Below are 16,320 nucleotides of genomic sequence, written 5' to 3' on the forward strand. Positions count from 1 at the left end.
CTATATGAGGGAAAAGGATATAATTATTAAGTCAAGCTTTTAAGTTGTTATTTCTTATTTTGTATGGGTCACAATGTTCTTAATATGTCTGCTCCGTAATACAAGTTGATATCATCATCAAGAGGCGGGACATACATCTTTCTAACATCAAAACCATAATTGTATTTCCAGTGTTGGTCGGTGAAGGAACCAGAATCTTGATCAACTGAATCAGAAATCAGAAGATTAAAGATTCTTTCAAGCACCAATTTTAGAGTTGGGCAAACCAAAGACTCTCAAGACAGATAACTGGCTCGGCTGTGTCTTGCATTTGTTTTGGTGTGGGAAGAGCCAGGACCAAGCCGGTCCAAGTATTCCTTCAAGGAGAGATCTGTGTGGTGCAGGACTAACCAAGCAAAAACCAAAGGAGATGATGGACGGAGTGTTGAACATTGCAAGCACTCACCCCCGGTCAACTGATCTGGGTTTAATCCATCACCGTTCTTTAGCCCACTCTGCCACCCCAGTTCAGACATGGCCATATGCAAATCAGTCTGACCCTGTACCTCATGGGAACAGTCCAGCCCGAACTGCCAAGCCATGTCTTCCCTGGACCGGAAACAAGCTTCCTAGGAGCGGTTTCTGGCATTTCAGCCGTCTTCAGCCAGGCTTGCTTGAATCCACTCTGCCACCCCAGGCACAGGGTCAGACTGATTTGCATATGGCCATGTCTGAACTGGGGTGGCAGAGTGGGCTAAAGAACGGTGATGGATTAAACCCAGATCAGTTGACTGGGGGTGAGTGCTTGCAATGTTCAACACTCCGTCCATCATTTCCTTTGGTTTTTGCTTTGTTCGCCATAAGTTGGCAGGGTATGCTCAGACGTGAGTCCCTTGCTCACTTTGCCACTGGATTCAAGCAAGCCTGGCTGAAGACGGCTGAAATGCTAGAAACCGGTCCTAGGAAGCTTGTTTCTGGTCCAGGGAAGACATGGCTTGGCAGTTTGGGCTGGACTGTTCCCATGAGGCACAGGGTCAGACTGATTTGCATATGGCCATGTCTGAACTGGGGTGGCAGAGTGGGCTAAAGAACGGTGATGGATTAAACCCAGATCAGTTGACTGGGGGTGAGTGCTTGCAATGTTCAACACTCCGTCCATCATTTCCTTTGGTTTTTGCTTTGTTCGCCATAAGGTGGCAGGGTATGCTCAGACGTGAGTCCCTTGCTCACTTTGCCACTGGATTCAAGCAAGCCTGGGTGAAGACGGCTGAAATGCCAGAAACTGGTCCTAGGAAGCTTGTTTCCGGTCCAGGGAAGACATGGCTTGGCAGTTCGGGCTGGACTGTTCCCATGAGGCACAGGGTCAGACTGATTTGCATATGGCCATGTCTGAACTGGGGTGGCAGAGTGGGCTAAAGAACGGTGATGGATTAAACCCAGATCAGTTGACTGGGGGTGAGTGCTTGCAATGTTCAACACTCCGTCCATCATTTCCTTTGGTTTTTGCAGGACTAACCAAATCATCAAATCAGAAATCCTGACATGTTGCATCCTTACTTCCTTGAATAACATTGTGTATACATTATGCTTTTTAACTGCTGCGATATGCTTAGATAGTGAAGGAGCCCCTTGCTCTGCTTTTGGATCAATGCCAGACTTCTGGCTTCTCTCTTCTTCTAAATTTCCTGTTTTCTCCAATTTATCAGTGCTGCTACAACTAACCAGTTTTATAAATTATCAAGAAAAACAAGAGCAATCTTAGCTAATGCTAGATCTGACTCTCTTCCCCAGCATAGCAAACATTCCCCTTGAATATCAGAATCCCCTTGACTATGGTTTTGAAACAGCCTTCATGCTTCACCACAGCTAAAACTCATCATTCAAGCGGGAAATTGTGCAGTAAGTTTATGCTGAGTGCAAGTCCCAATGCACCTCCAGCACGTTGTAGGTTAAATATAATACCATAGTCAGGTTACTTACTAATAAATCTTTTCATTTGCTTAGTCTTCACTGAGTGCAGAATATAAATATTCCCCATGACCATTAACACGCTCCTTCCCCTGTTGTTAGTTTATTTTTTTTTGTAAACAAACTTTATTCAGTTACAGCTCATCCACCAGGTACCATATCAAGGATGAAACATTGTCTACGTGTTGTGGAAGTAATTAGCGACATTTACGTTAACGAGTATACATTCCTAGCTACATCAGCTCGTCTAATGTCTTCTCTACATAAAGTGCTCCTGCGTACATCCATCTTACCAACAGTCCCATGAGAATTGTGATCTAAATCTCTATCTTGGGTATCGATTACAGAAGCATCTGTGCTAGTCCTCACTCTTATTCCCTGTAGTTAGTTCATCCAGAGCTTTTGCCACAGACGCAGCGTACAAGAGTCGCATGTAGTGTGAGCAGTTACGCTAAGCGACACCTGTTTTTTATCGCACTAGTTCCAAGTAATGCCTCACCCAAAACATGCATCATCTTAGATCATCACGCTCTTCTGATCTTTCACTTGGAGCTATATAAGTAAAACATGGGTGTTCCTGGGGGAGAGTGTGCATGCCCACATGGGGCTGCAGGGGTGTACCGTCAGTGGATAGGTCACAGCTTTTTTTCTACTGTAATTCAGTGGAAAGGGTCAAAATAGCCAGTAGGGCAATCAAGCAGTGACAGAAGGGCTGGTGTGACAGGTCAGTGTGTGGGTTGTTTTTGGTCAGTTTGTGGGCTTGTTTTATGGTCTGCTGGGTCGATTTTTACTCAGTGATGGCCAGCACAGATCGGGGGTGGAGGGTAGGGATGGAAGAGGGGTTTAAAAAAAGATCAAAATAAACTGTACCTCCTCGCCGTGTCTCTCCTTCGTTGTTGCCGCATCTCTCCTCTGTCTTCTTGCTGCATCTCTCCCAGCCAGGAACAAGAAGCACCCAGGCTCCCCTGACCAATCACAACAGCCAGGGAATGGGAGGCTGGGCATGTTCTCCACCCTTGCTGTAATGCAGCCTGGGTGGGGAACATACAAAGCACGCATGACTGTTTGGCCGGCTCGGGAGGGCCGGCTAATCAGTCATTGCGCACTCACAGAGGGCCCATCACTCTTCCCCCCTGCTCTGAGAGCAGAGCAGCCCCACCCCACAGAGATGCCGCAGCAGGAACAAATAAAATGATAATAACAATGAGTTATTATCATTTTATTTTTCCTTTATTTCCACTGCTGAAAGAAGTGGGTGACGCTCCTCCGCCTCACCGGATAAGCCACCACTGATCTATTGACAGGGTTGGACTGTGACAGAAAATAGGCCTGGGCACCAAAGTAAAAGTGGCATAATGCAGCAGTCACAGAAAGAGGAAAAAACGAGGAGAAAAAAAAAGTATTTCTCCTCGTTGTGCCACTCCTACACCTCACCTGGATAGGCGTAGGATTCTGTTGCATTCCTTGCTTTACAAACTTTGTAAATCTGGGAATGTGTCAGGTTCCATGGATGTTGTGCGGGAACACCCACAGCAACACTCATTGCTTGCCCCTTTCACACACAGTAATGCGTGAAAGGGGCCGATATTCACAAGGCCATGAAACGTCATGGAGGGTGATTTTACGTGACCTTGTAAGTATAGGCAAGACGGTGCATCAAAATAAACGACGCACCAGCGGCGCAATGGGCTTGCAAATAAGCCCCTCTGTGTTTTTTTGATTATTTTGAGGGGTACGGAATACCTGAAAGAGGTGGAGAAGGTTTGGTGGGTGACAAGAATCTCACCGTTGATGTGGAGCGGAGGCAAAGAGGGTGGATAATGGTAGCAAGATAATTTGTGGAGCCCACATGGTTGCCCTTCACCTGCACAACTTTTCCATGGGTTCAGCTTCAGTTGGGTAGGGGGGTCTTGGAAGATGGCATACTCAACATAAAGGTGTAGATTTGTGGTTATGTGCAATGGAGATATCCATCCTCTGTGAGTGACATGTGCCCCACTCTAGTAGTGTTGTATTTTTCTACTGACTTATGCAAGAACAAACAAAACAAGTTCAGAGTCATCTGCATCCAGATGTGGCCATCGTCTGCTACCTTTCTTTATCTGTTCCCACCACCAAGAAGAACAGAATATGACAGTTGTTAACAGCGGAGAACGAAGAAAACGAAAACCAGGAAAAAGAGACAAAGAAAGAAAAAACAGACATACATGTTGTTTCAAGGCTATAATGGATTAAAAGACTGTAATTAATGGTTGGTACATCACTGGCTCTAATGACTATTTTCACCTTGAGTAGAACGTTGGGAGCTGGCCTCCCAATCAGAATGCTCCATTTGTAGGCTGTAGCTACTGGGTTGGTGCCATCTTGGGCACAGATGAATTATGACATTTTAAGAGCTGCACAACAATGAAAGGAACAATACGAGGATCCCTGCACAGAAACTGGAAATGCACGATCTTTTAAAAAACAAAATATTGAATAATCCATCAAGTTCTCAACTGTATTCAATCTTCCAACACAATAAATCTCAAGTAATTCTAAACAAACAGGGTAATCCAGTGAATGCCGTCTGCAGCACCAAATTTTAATGGAGGTTGAGATTAACAACACATTCTGAGAATAAGTAGTGGCTGCTGAATTATGGGGTTATTATATAAAAAAAAATACGAGGCAACGTTGCCAACCAACAGTGTTTAAGGTACAGAACTCAGCAGAAAAACGGCAAGAGAAAGTACTATTTTTATTTTACAGCCAACTGGGAAAATGTCATAGTGGCAAAATGGCCAGTCCGGCCGTGCCAACTGTTGGACTTTATTCAATTGACATTTTAAGACTTGAATCAGGGAGTACCCCCAGACTGTTCTTTGTGTCCCAATAGCAGAGAAGATCAGATCATGTGGCCTTAGATTGATAATCAGTGGAGATGGATCTCAAATTATGGTTCACTTTGACAATCGCCGCCGTACATCGCTCCCAGTTCCCAGAATTGCTTTTAACCAATGGCAAATAGATGCGAAAAATGCTCTGAAGTTAAATACTGACTAGAGTAAGATTGTGGTGGTGGGTGGTGATGCTCATGATTGGTCACCAGTCTGGTGCCCAGGAGAATTAGGGGCCCCTTCAATTATAGTCCCAGTGGTGTGGGAATAGGGCTGTATGATCAACCATGAACTGTGTGTGATTCTTTCAGGTTAACAAAGTTGGATCAGTTTCGGAAGATATGTCCTTTACTACCAATTCCATGCAGGGTCGTGGTTGCCCAGGCGTTGATCACACCTCGCCTAGACTATGACAGAGTTAAGTTGGAACTTGTGACCAGTTTTACTTGCATGGCTTCCGCTGAGCTAAAATTCAGTAAGATCCTTGGACACACATCACTCCTTCCATGGGAAAACTGGTCTGATTGCTGGCCTCCCTGTTTAGCACATTGGAAACTCATTTCAGCCGTGCTCCACGATGCTCTTTGGGTGCTTGCGTGCTTTACGAATTCTGTATAGAATAGAATTGAATTTTCTGCAAATGATGACAAAACAGCAAGGAAGGATGTGAGATACGGGATGAAATATGTGTATTTCTGTGTCTGTGTGTGTGTGCGGGCCTGTGCTCATGCATGTGTGTGCATGCATGTGTGTATGCGTTGTGGGGGGGCAAGTTTAACACATACTGTAGGGCCCAAACCAGCCCTCATAGTGTTCGTAAACCCTGACAAAACCAGACAAACTCTGTCTCTGTGAGGACCATCACTCTACGGGGCCTGGTCCCTTTAGTGTGTTTAGGTACTTTCGGGCGAGTGCATCAAAAAACTAAAAGCAGTGCTTAATTTGAGCTGTGGTTTCTGGTGCTCAGCACCGGCACGTAATCATCAACACCTGCACTTTTCATGAGCACCAGTTAAGGAGACATTCATTTATGGTTGGCACATGGAGATTAGATGATCTGCCCAGATTTACAGGATGTTGAGCCAATGCGGAGACTAGAACCTGGTTCCCCAGCTTTGAAGTTGGCAGCCCCTGCCATTACACCACTTCCTCTCCCCACTTGCATGGTTAGTAGCTGGTTTTGTTTTATGCGGCGCTAACAAGAGAAATGGGCTGGAGCAAGCCAGCTTCCTGACAGAGCCCTGGCACTTATTTTTTTACAAATGAAATATGAAATACCAGCATTTGTAAAGCGCACAGCTACCTCCAGAGTGGTGTCCCGGCGCTGGGGGCTGTCGGGAAGATTAAGCGAGCTACTGCCCAGAGTCACATGGTGCTGGACTAACCTGCCGCAGGGGATGGAACCGTGAACCCCGTGGTCCGGAGTCAGGCACCCTGGCCGCTGCGCCACACCTCTTCCTCAAATTCACCACTGATTAAAAGCATACTTATATTTGCTTTGTTCCATTGTACCACCTTCTTCCAGCATCAGGGCACGTGAGGAGTTAGGGTTTGTATGTGTGTGTGTTTGTGAATCCTGTGTATTGTTTGGTTGTTTCTGTGTGTGTCTGTGCGCATATACGTTTGTATGTGAGTGTATCTGTGCTGGAAGGAAACAGAAATGAGGTTAAAAATAACAAGAGGAAAACGGTGAGCTCCTCTCCATAGATCTTTCTGACAGGAAACCTAAAATAAAATAACAAAGACACTCACTCGGAAACATAGGAAATAACATTAAAGCATACATAAAATTATCATTTTCAGTGTTTCAAGATAAATGTGGACTGCCTAATGGCTACACGAGATACATGTCACAGATTACTTCCCTTACATTTTGTTAAATACTTTTCGCCCAACTTTTAAAACAAGAATAGAAAATGTTGCTTCCACCTTTGACCCTGGTTATTATTTTAAAATTCGCACCACAGGACCCATCCTTTGAACTCTGTTATTCCAGGAAAAATGATGCTGACTGAAGTAAAGATATCCAAGTAAAATCATAATTGAGCGATTGTTTGCCAAGTAAAATAGCCTGTGGAGGGAGGAAAAGGCGGGAGCGGCCGAGCATCAACATGCGCAATGTTGCCGTTTAACCCCCGCGTCCACAGTTCATAATTTTAGGTCTTACAAAGAAAAAAAAATGGAGCGTTTGAATATTTGACTTGGCTTCACCAGCGTTCTATTGATGTTGATTTTCAACAGAGCTGTTAAAGCAATTATAGGTATAAGTGCTGAGGACATCAAACACATATGAAATAAATCAGCCACTTGCCTGGGGCTGTGTTTTTGTTGCAAAGAAAGGGACGGCCAAGTATCACCTATGGATGTAATGGCTTTAAGTGATGGCAATGGGTTCTTTATGTCTTTTACGTGTGGTACTGCCAAGAGACAGGCCTGGATGACAAGCAAGGCCCAGGCTCCTTCCAGGCATTTTATTGTGGTGGGGAATATGGGGACATTATAGCCACTGCAGGCATTAACATCATGGCACCACTAGAAATTGTCATACGAGGGCACAAAGTGTCAGCAACTGGCCTAAAAAGGCACTGGGGCAGATTTACAAGAAAGTGACACATCTATAGAGATGCGTCACTTTCCTTGCGCCACCCTAAAAAATGCTTGCGCCACCATGGATGCACCGGGGCAGATTTATGAGCCCCTTGCGCCACTTTTGCATCACTTTTGCCATGTTAAAAGTGACGCAAAAGTGGCGCAAGGGGCTCATAAATCTGCCCCACCGTATTTACAATACGGCGCACCATGGTGGAAGGATTGACAGATGCGTCAGAAATTCTGACGCATCGGTTGGGGCAAAAGTCACGCATTGCTGGAGTCGTGTCGCAAGCACGACGCAACTCCAGCAATGCATTTTGAAGCCTAGTCCCACTACACTGTGTCACTCCTTACGCCTGCTTGAAGCAGGCGTAAGGTTTTGACGCAGAGGCGTCCTAAAAGTGACGCAGTGAAATCTTGTAGATTTCACTGCATCACTTTTACGAGGCTTTCCTGCTTAGGAACGCCCCCCTGCATACATTACACCTGACGCATGTATAATGTGACGCAGAGCTTTACAACGTGACGCATCTCACTAGATGCGTCACGTTGTAAATAGGGCGCATTGTTTGCGCTACCGTTGAGTCAAAAAAAGTGACGCAATGGCGGCGCAAGGGGCATGTAAATCTGCCCCACTGTTTTTAGGGGAAGGGAGAGCCTAAAAGTCAAAATGTCATTTTTCGAGGGGCTCAAAAAGTCCTTACACCGGAGTCTGGCTCAATATAAGTGAACAATAAATACTAATCAACTAGGGCTGGTTCTGCATTAAGGCCACTGCAGACAGCCGCCTTACAGCGCCCCAATAAAGTTGACACAACAGGGCACCAGAATGGTAACAAATGGCTTAAAAAAATTGATCTTGCATCAAGGGGGAAGAAAAAGGCTGGACCACAAAATTATGTTTGGTTGGGGGTTTGCAAATGTTCCAGAGTTTGGCTATTCACGTGAAACACTGAACACCAAAGCGCGCAGTGGTGCAGTATTTTCGGGAGATGGTGAGTGACAGGGAGAGGCAGACACTAATATAACCAGATGTATCATTTTTTGTGACCGTTGCCCAGAGTATTATTTTGCCTCGGTTGTATCCTCACAACCGTAGGGCAACAACCACTGCTGCATGTAGAGGTAATGCTGTTACTGGTCCCTTGGGCGGCCTTACAATTGCTCGAAAATCTGTGCAATTGGCAATCTCAACATTTTATCTCATTGCATCCTGAATCCCCCCCAGGCTTGTTCAATTATGGTGACACTTTGAGCAGCTCCTTGTTGCTGGCACCCCTCAGCCTGTAGATTTGTGCCTTTGGGACCACCCTGGGGTGAGCTAGAAGAGGGGAGAATATCATTGGCCTCCCCATCTGTAGTCCCAGGGGGTGGCCTCTCGTAGACCCCTAGGACTGAGTACTGGCAGATGGAAGCCGGTTCTCAATTTTTGGGTTCCTAGGTGCATCCAGGGCAGGAGCCTCCTGACTACCATGTCAACTGAAGTCAATAGGCTCGTGCTGACCAGAGGCTGTTAGTCCTGTAATGTAAAAGGTCATTCCTGATGACGCTCGGATTTGAGAGCCCTCTTGTCTGCACCTCTGTATCAAGAACATTAAAGACAGACTTCCCACATTTCTATTGGCCTAGTTTGGGTATGAATATGGTGAAGCTCTCAGCTAAGTCAGACGGACCTACCTCAGCTCTTTTTCTGCTATCGACAGTGGTCGGTTCTCCATTTGAGAGGGTAGGGGTGAGCATGGTTGGTCCCTTAAATCCTCCAACTACCTCTGGCAACAAGTGCAAGTTGTGGTGGACCATGCCAACGGGTACCATAAAGCAGTGCCCCTCAAAAGTATGGCTGTTCCTGTGGTGGTGCATATAGTGTTCAGGAAGTTCTTTCGAAAAAAGATATCAAGTTTATGCCCACATTCTTGAAAAACATGTGGAAACAGTGTGAAGTAATTATTGCCTTTCCACCTCTGCCCTTTGCTGTCTTCTTGGCCCCGTAAAAACGCTGCTGACTGTGATGTTGCTGCTGCATGTCAGAGCACCAAAGGAGGGATGCCTCCTCTTGCCAAGGCACCCACAGCAACAACACACTCACCTGGATGCCTCTCCTTGACTCCGGCATGGCAGCCCCTGCAGCAATTCAGCCCTATACATCTTGCAGCAGTAACATAGTGACCGACCTCAATGCCTCCAGGCAGCCAGCATGGCCAAGCGACAAGAACTTTTGTGCTAAATTTGATGCAGATCAGAAGATTCAAAGGGGTATATTCACAAGAACGTGTGATAACTGCCGCAAGAGTGGCTTAACGCAACTCTCAACATCGCAGCCCATCGCAGGAAAATAACCCTGTGTCAACGTGGAATTCACAACAAGGCGGTACCATGCAATAGTCTGCCGAAACCGCTGACAATGTCCGTGACAGAACCACCTCGATTGAGATAAAAACACAAACCAAAAAAACCTGCGATGGGCCAAAGCGCGATAAAGAGAAATCAGCGATAAGCAGCGCCAGGCCTGCAACACACACCTGGCCGGCGGGAAAAATCTCCATAAAAGTAGAAAAAAACACCCAAACACAAACTGACCAACACCTAAGCACCATGAAGGCAGTCGGAGCAGGTGCAGAGAGCGAGCACAACCCCACAAGCACCCCGGGTGACCAGCCCGGGACCTCGGGGACAGGGAAGGGCAAGGACAAGAAGAAGAGGAAGACGAAGTTCAGTCCGCAGGCGAACAGGATCATATTCACGGAGGTGATGGAACACCATCAACAACTGTTCATCACCTCCATCATGTCATTGTGCACCAAAACTTGAATATGGCGGGACATCGTGGACAAGGTGAATGCTGTCGGAGAGCACAAGAGGACAATGGAGGAGGTCAAGAGGCGATGGAATGGCATCAAGCGGAAGACCAAGGAGAAACTCGCAGCCAACCAGAAGGCAGCAATGCAGACTGGAGGTGGGGGCCCAGCGCCACAGCTCGAGCTGGATGACATGGAGGAGCTGGTGTCGACAGTCATCATTGTGGATACTGTAGCCAGAGTCGGGGGACCGGACACTGCTCGACAGGACATAACACAACCGCAACAGGGTGAGTGACCACCAGGTACTGGGGGGATGGGTGGAGATGGCCACGATGGCACACATGCACAATCAAGCACAGCACAGTGTACACCCTCAATGACTCTGGGTTATCGCCCAGATCCACAGACTGTCACAATGTACAATGCCATGCTGTCTGAATGTCAACATGTACCATGCGGCTACATACATGTGGACACATTGCAATACACCATCTCCCCTTCACATTGCAGGGCCACCGTCAACACCCCCTGCAGAGCAGTCACAGCCACTCTTCACTGATGACAAGGAGGACAACCCCAGCATTGACACCCAAACCCTCCTAGACATCATTGACATCATCCGCGACTCACCTCCAGGATCAGGGCTGACCAGCTGCATCGAGGAGACCCCACCCCCCACCCAAACCACCCAGCAGGAGGCACCCAGAGCCCATCCAAGTCTCCCAAGACCCCCAAGAACAATACATGGCCTTCCAATGCCATGCGCTGGAGGCCCAGAGGGAGACGGCCGAGCAGGTGCGGGTGGGGTTCGACCTCATGGCTACCAAACTGGACGCCATCCATGGGTGTCTAGGCCCGCTCCATGGCCTCCAACGAGCCCTGGCTGACATAGCTGGAGTCCTGACGTGGAGAGAAGAAAACCTGTCCGCTCTGAGGGGCTCCAGCGATAGCAGCCATGAGCTGGCTCACATGCGGATGCTCATGGAGGACATGGTGCGGATGGATGCGGAAAGGATGGCAGCCGCCGCTGTACATCAGCAAAATGTAGCTGGGATCTAGCATGCCCTGCAGACCATCATCATAGCATTGCTGCCACAAGGCATGGCGCTGATGAATGCTGCTGACCCCACACCATCCACATCTCCGCCCCCTGGTGTGTCAGTGCCCCACAGTGCGGCAGGCGTATCCACTCCAGCACCTGATGTGTCACTGCCACACAGTGCGGCCGACAACCCTCCTCCGACCCCTGATGTGTCAGTGGCACACAGTGCCCCAGCCGGTACTGCAACACCCACAGGTGGGGCAGAGCACACATCCGGGGATGATGACGTGGATGGGTTTGTGATCAGAAGGCACTAGTATTCATTTTCGCCACCTGGCCTGTTCCTGCTTGGTGCCGCACATGGCCCCATGACCTACCACTGACCCTGATACACTTCGATGCACTCACCTTGGACAGCGACATGGACTGCCATATCCTGTTTGATGACCAATGACACGGCGACCACACTGCGGACTGTACCCTACCTCTTCCGCAGGACTTGTCATCCCCGGATGGACTCTGGCTGGCCCTCCACGGGCCCATAGTGTGTAGTGTGCTCGGCATTGCCCTGTACCGCTACAGCTGCAGGACTGCACTGGATGTGCAATACACATCCAGTGACGCACTGCTGTGTTATGTCATTCATCATCCATGTATGAATGTCTTGGTGAATGTAGGGACAGTGATGTCCCTTGCGTCAATGATGCTCATCCTGTGGGATGCCATTTAGAGGGTGCTACATAGCATATTGTGTACCGGGTACCGTGAACACTACAACAGGGAAACACGCATCAGTCACTTCCATGTCCAGACATGGACTGAACCACGCCCAGATCCCACGAGTCATTGTTGCAAGCCCTGCGCTGGTCTGGCATACGGCAGGCCAGACCACTCCTCTTACGCTCCGGGGGGGCCTTCATTGCTACCCGTCGCAGGCATACTCGCTGGTGGTGTGCAGGTCACTGGTGTAGTTGTCCGCATTTCACAACCACTCCCTGAGGGCAGGTTTGCACGCACACCCATGACACCCATCTGGCACAGGCGTCACAGGCCATGTGACTCCGCCAACATAAGGGGCCGACGACGTCACATTCCCCTCTGCCAGTGGTGACTGGATAACGGACCTTCCACGGTTCTCAATCACAATGGGCCTATGAGTTGTTGCGCACAGGGTTAGTGGCACCCGAGGCCTTGCGTCTGTCACAGGCCTGCCACCACGTGGTGCTGACTGGGCTTGCACAGCATTAGTGACACCCAAGGCCTTGTGTCCGTCACAGGCCTGCCACCACGTGGTGCTGACTGGGCTTGCACAGGGTTAGTGGCACCCGAGGCCTTGCGTCTGTCACGGGCCTGCCACCACGTGGCGCTGACTGGGCTTGCATAGGGTTAGTGGCACCCGAGGCCTTGCGTCCATCACGGGCCTGCCACCACGTGGCGCTGACTGGACTTGCACAGGGTTAGTGGCACCCGATGCCTTGCATCCATCACGGGCCTGCCACCACGTGGCGCTGACTGGGCTTGCACAGGGTTAGTGGCACCAGGAGCTTTGCGGCCGGCACAGGCACCCCGCCACGGGACGGTGACTTTGGGTGCACTGAGTCAGTGGCACCTTAATCTGCTGAGCGGGTGTGCAACCTGCGATGATGCCCCGTCCCGGCGGTCCGAAAAGCTCAGGTTTGTGTGCCCTGCTGGACCGCTGTGTAGGCCAGAGCCAGCGGGCAGCGTGGGCCTACCACCACATGGTGTTGCGTCCGGGATCACAGAGTTGGTGGCACCTAATGGGCTGAGCGGATGTGCAGCCTGCGATGAGGCCGGGTGCCCTGGTATGTCCTCTGCCATGGAGTAATCAAGACCCAGCACCAAACATGAGACCTGGTGACCTGCAGAGCGGGACGGCATGGTGTGGAGTGTGCCATGACCACGGGCCCTAGGCTGTTGGCCTGCAGCGGCACGTGGTGGGACCTCCTGTCTGCATGCCGGTGGCAGAAGGTGAGCAGTACGGCCTGGGTGTTCATGGGTGGGCATGCTCCGATGGGCGGCGGGAAGGGCTGAGGTGCCTCTGTCTGGGTGTGCATGGACGGGCAGGCGATGTTGCCTTGTGCGATTGTTTGTACTGTGCCAACATGTATCTGGACTCTGTTTCAGATGACGGGTCTGTCACAGATGTGTGACCTAATGGACTGCACTACATGCAGGCAAGTGGTTGGAAACACACCAGTAGCAGCAGGTGAGCAGTGTGGCCTGGGTGCGCAGGGGCGGCGCTCTCTCTCTCTCCCCCTCTCTTCTTCTTCTCTCTCTCTCTCTCCCCCTCTTCCTCTCTATCTCTCTCCCACACTTTTCTTCTTCTCTCTTTCTCTCCCCCTCTTCCTCTCTCTCTCTCTCCCACTCTTTTCTTCTTCTCTCTCTCTCTCTCCCCCTCTTCCTCTCTCTCTCTCTCCCACTCCCTTCTTCTCTCTCTCCCCCTCTTCCTCTCTTTCTCTCCCAGTCTCTTCTTCTCTCTATCTCTCTCTCTCCCTCTTCCTCTCTCTCTCTCTCCCACTCTCTTCTTCTTTCTCTCTCTCTCCCCCTCTTTCTCTCCCTCTCCTTCGCTCTCTCTCTGTCCTCTGATGTGCGTAGGACACACCTTGTCATCATGATCTTTGTCTTGCTGGCTGTGACCTATGGATTGGCGCGAGGGAAGACGAAATGTGTCTTCATTTTATTTCTGTGTTAATTTTAATAAAGCTTGATTTGTTGCTTCGGAAATGAATATGTGATGCTCATTTTTGTGACGACACATGCATCTCACCAGTTGTGATTCTGCAACATCATGGGGATAATTTTGTACGTGATTGGGTGTAGCTGATGTGCCATGTCTTTGTCCGGGGGGGGGGGAGGGGGGTCCTGAGGGTGGTTGCTGCGGGTGTTGTTTCCCTTTCGGCCCTCTGGGCTGCATGTTCGGTTGCCCGGGTGCATCTGTTGTTCTTCAGGCGTGGCTGTGGGCTGTGCTCCCTTTTGTCGTGCAGGCTGACTTCCGACTTAGCACCAGGTCAGAGCAGGTGACATTTTCCTGCTGCTAACGTGCCTTATCGCCTGTTTCGTGTTCTTATCGCAGTTCTGTCTGCTCGTTGTGAATGTTGTGGAGTGGTGTTGTCATGGCTTTTGGCACGGGAACGCCTACTCTGCATCTCATTGCCGATAGTTGCGGGGGTCCTCTGTGGCGATGTTTTTTGCGGCTGCTATCGCAGGTAAACTGGTGCTGTGGGCTGTTAACATCAGCTTGTGAATGGGGCGATAGATTTATCGCAACTTTGGCAGCGATAAAGTGCCGTTAACGCGGCAATAGTTCCTTGTGAATATGCCCCAAAATGTTTTTTTGATATTTGTTGGCCATCTTGGATTTCTATTAGCCTATATGACGTCACAGGCAAGATCCACGTGGGGTCTTGCTCTTATATGATTACTATTACAAAGACGAATGTTGGTACCAACTTTCAGCTATCACAAAGTGAACGATTTTTCATTTTAACAGCTACACTAGTTAAGAAGATGCTACAGACGAACACAAGCCCGGGTTCAAGCCCCACAAGAGCAGGGGTGGGGGACACCTCACTATTACCTGAAACACAATTCCAGAACTGGAAAGGAAACACAATCTCTGCCCCACACTCAGCCACTGCTTAAACACCAAAAGAAGAGCAAAACAAGAGTTAAGAGGCAACACAACCCCAGCGGCGTAGCTAAATGTACTGCCACCCCGGGTGGCCCCTAAGATTGGCGCACGGGTGCAGGTATGAGCGGGGGGAGGGGGTTATGTGGTGGTCGACGGACGACTTGTTCCGGGGGGGAGGATGGGGGGGGGGGGATGGGACGGCGTCTGACGAACACAACTCCCGCCGCCCCCAAAAACAGTGCTGCTCAAAGCAGACTGCTCTCCACGCCCCCCTAGCTACCCTATTGCACACCCCAAGGATATCTGCCACAAGACGAGACAGAACAAGATGTCTTCTAGGCATATATACACTTGCACAGGGTGAGGGTGAAGCAAAACTATTTAGTGATGACTTCAATGACTGCAACAAAATGGACGATGATGTATTGTGTAGTATTGTCTATTGTATACTTTCCATTGTTTTAAGCTGTTTTTCCTGTTAACACGTTTTATATATCTGAGTTATTATTACATCTTCTCTGACTGTGTTCAATGACTTCACTTGACATTAACCACCTCGGAGCAGGATCAGAGGGTCCTTATGCCATTACTGTATACTTGGTATTGTGTTTATTTATGTGTTGTATTGGGTTTACGTATTTTCTATTTTATTTTGGCTGTTTACACAGTTTATATTTTATGCACATACGTTATTAGTAAAAGTGTTGAGTACACACAATCCTTGGCTGGACATTTATACTTTATTTCTACTTAGATTATTGTGTGTACTTACCTATACTCACGCCACACACGCTCTCGTAAGCTAAGCCTTAGATTGCTTGCTTCATCCCACCCAAGGACCCTTACATAAACCCCACTGCACATTGTGTTCCTTGAGAGCTGAGTGTTAGAGGCCCTGAGGTTTTTCTCATTTAAAGAGCCCAACAGCGCCTATACACATTCATAACACATTGGAAATTGCAATCCCTTTACTGAAGTCAGTCTCTAACTTCCATATTGCAGGTGAGTTGTGATGGCTCTAGTAGCCTGTAATAACGAAATGATGCGGCTGCTCAACTGTAATAAGTTATTACAATTGAATTCTGATATCACGATGCCTGCTGCCAAAGTCAGCGGCCAAAGCAGATCATGGAGCATAAGAGCATAATTACAGCCAGAGTTTAAACAAAGAAAATTGGAACTGGCTTTTCCTTGTACTGATATATTTATTTTCTAAAACAAAATGACCAGCAGAAAGGAGATGGTTATTGCAACATGTTTATTTTTGTTTCACACCATAGTTTGGTTCTGGAAAGATAGAATCTCTGCATGATTCTACACTATCTAAGTCACAGCGTTTTTTAACCTGATTTACATTAAACTGATTCCAATATTTCTTTGCAAAAAATACTAAATGCCTTTCCTTGTGTG

At 48.6% G+C, this 16,320-nt stretch overlaps 1 protein-coding gene across 1 annotated transcript in view; it reads right to left on the reverse strand.

Annotated features, from left to right (window-relative positions):
* LOC146857017 (TGF-beta receptor type-2-like) overlaps positions 1–16,320 on the reverse strand; it is a 375,128-nt gene that overhangs the window by 66,797 nt on the left and 292,011 nt on the right. The window lies entirely within an intron of this gene.

The sequence above is a fragment of the Triturus cristatus genome, chromosome 3_2, assembly GCF_964204655.1.
Source record: "Triturus cristatus chromosome 3_2, aTriCri1.1, whole genome shotgun sequence".
Classification (NCBI taxonomy): Eukaryota; Metazoa; Chordata; class Amphibia; order Caudata; family Salamandridae; genus Triturus; species Triturus cristatus.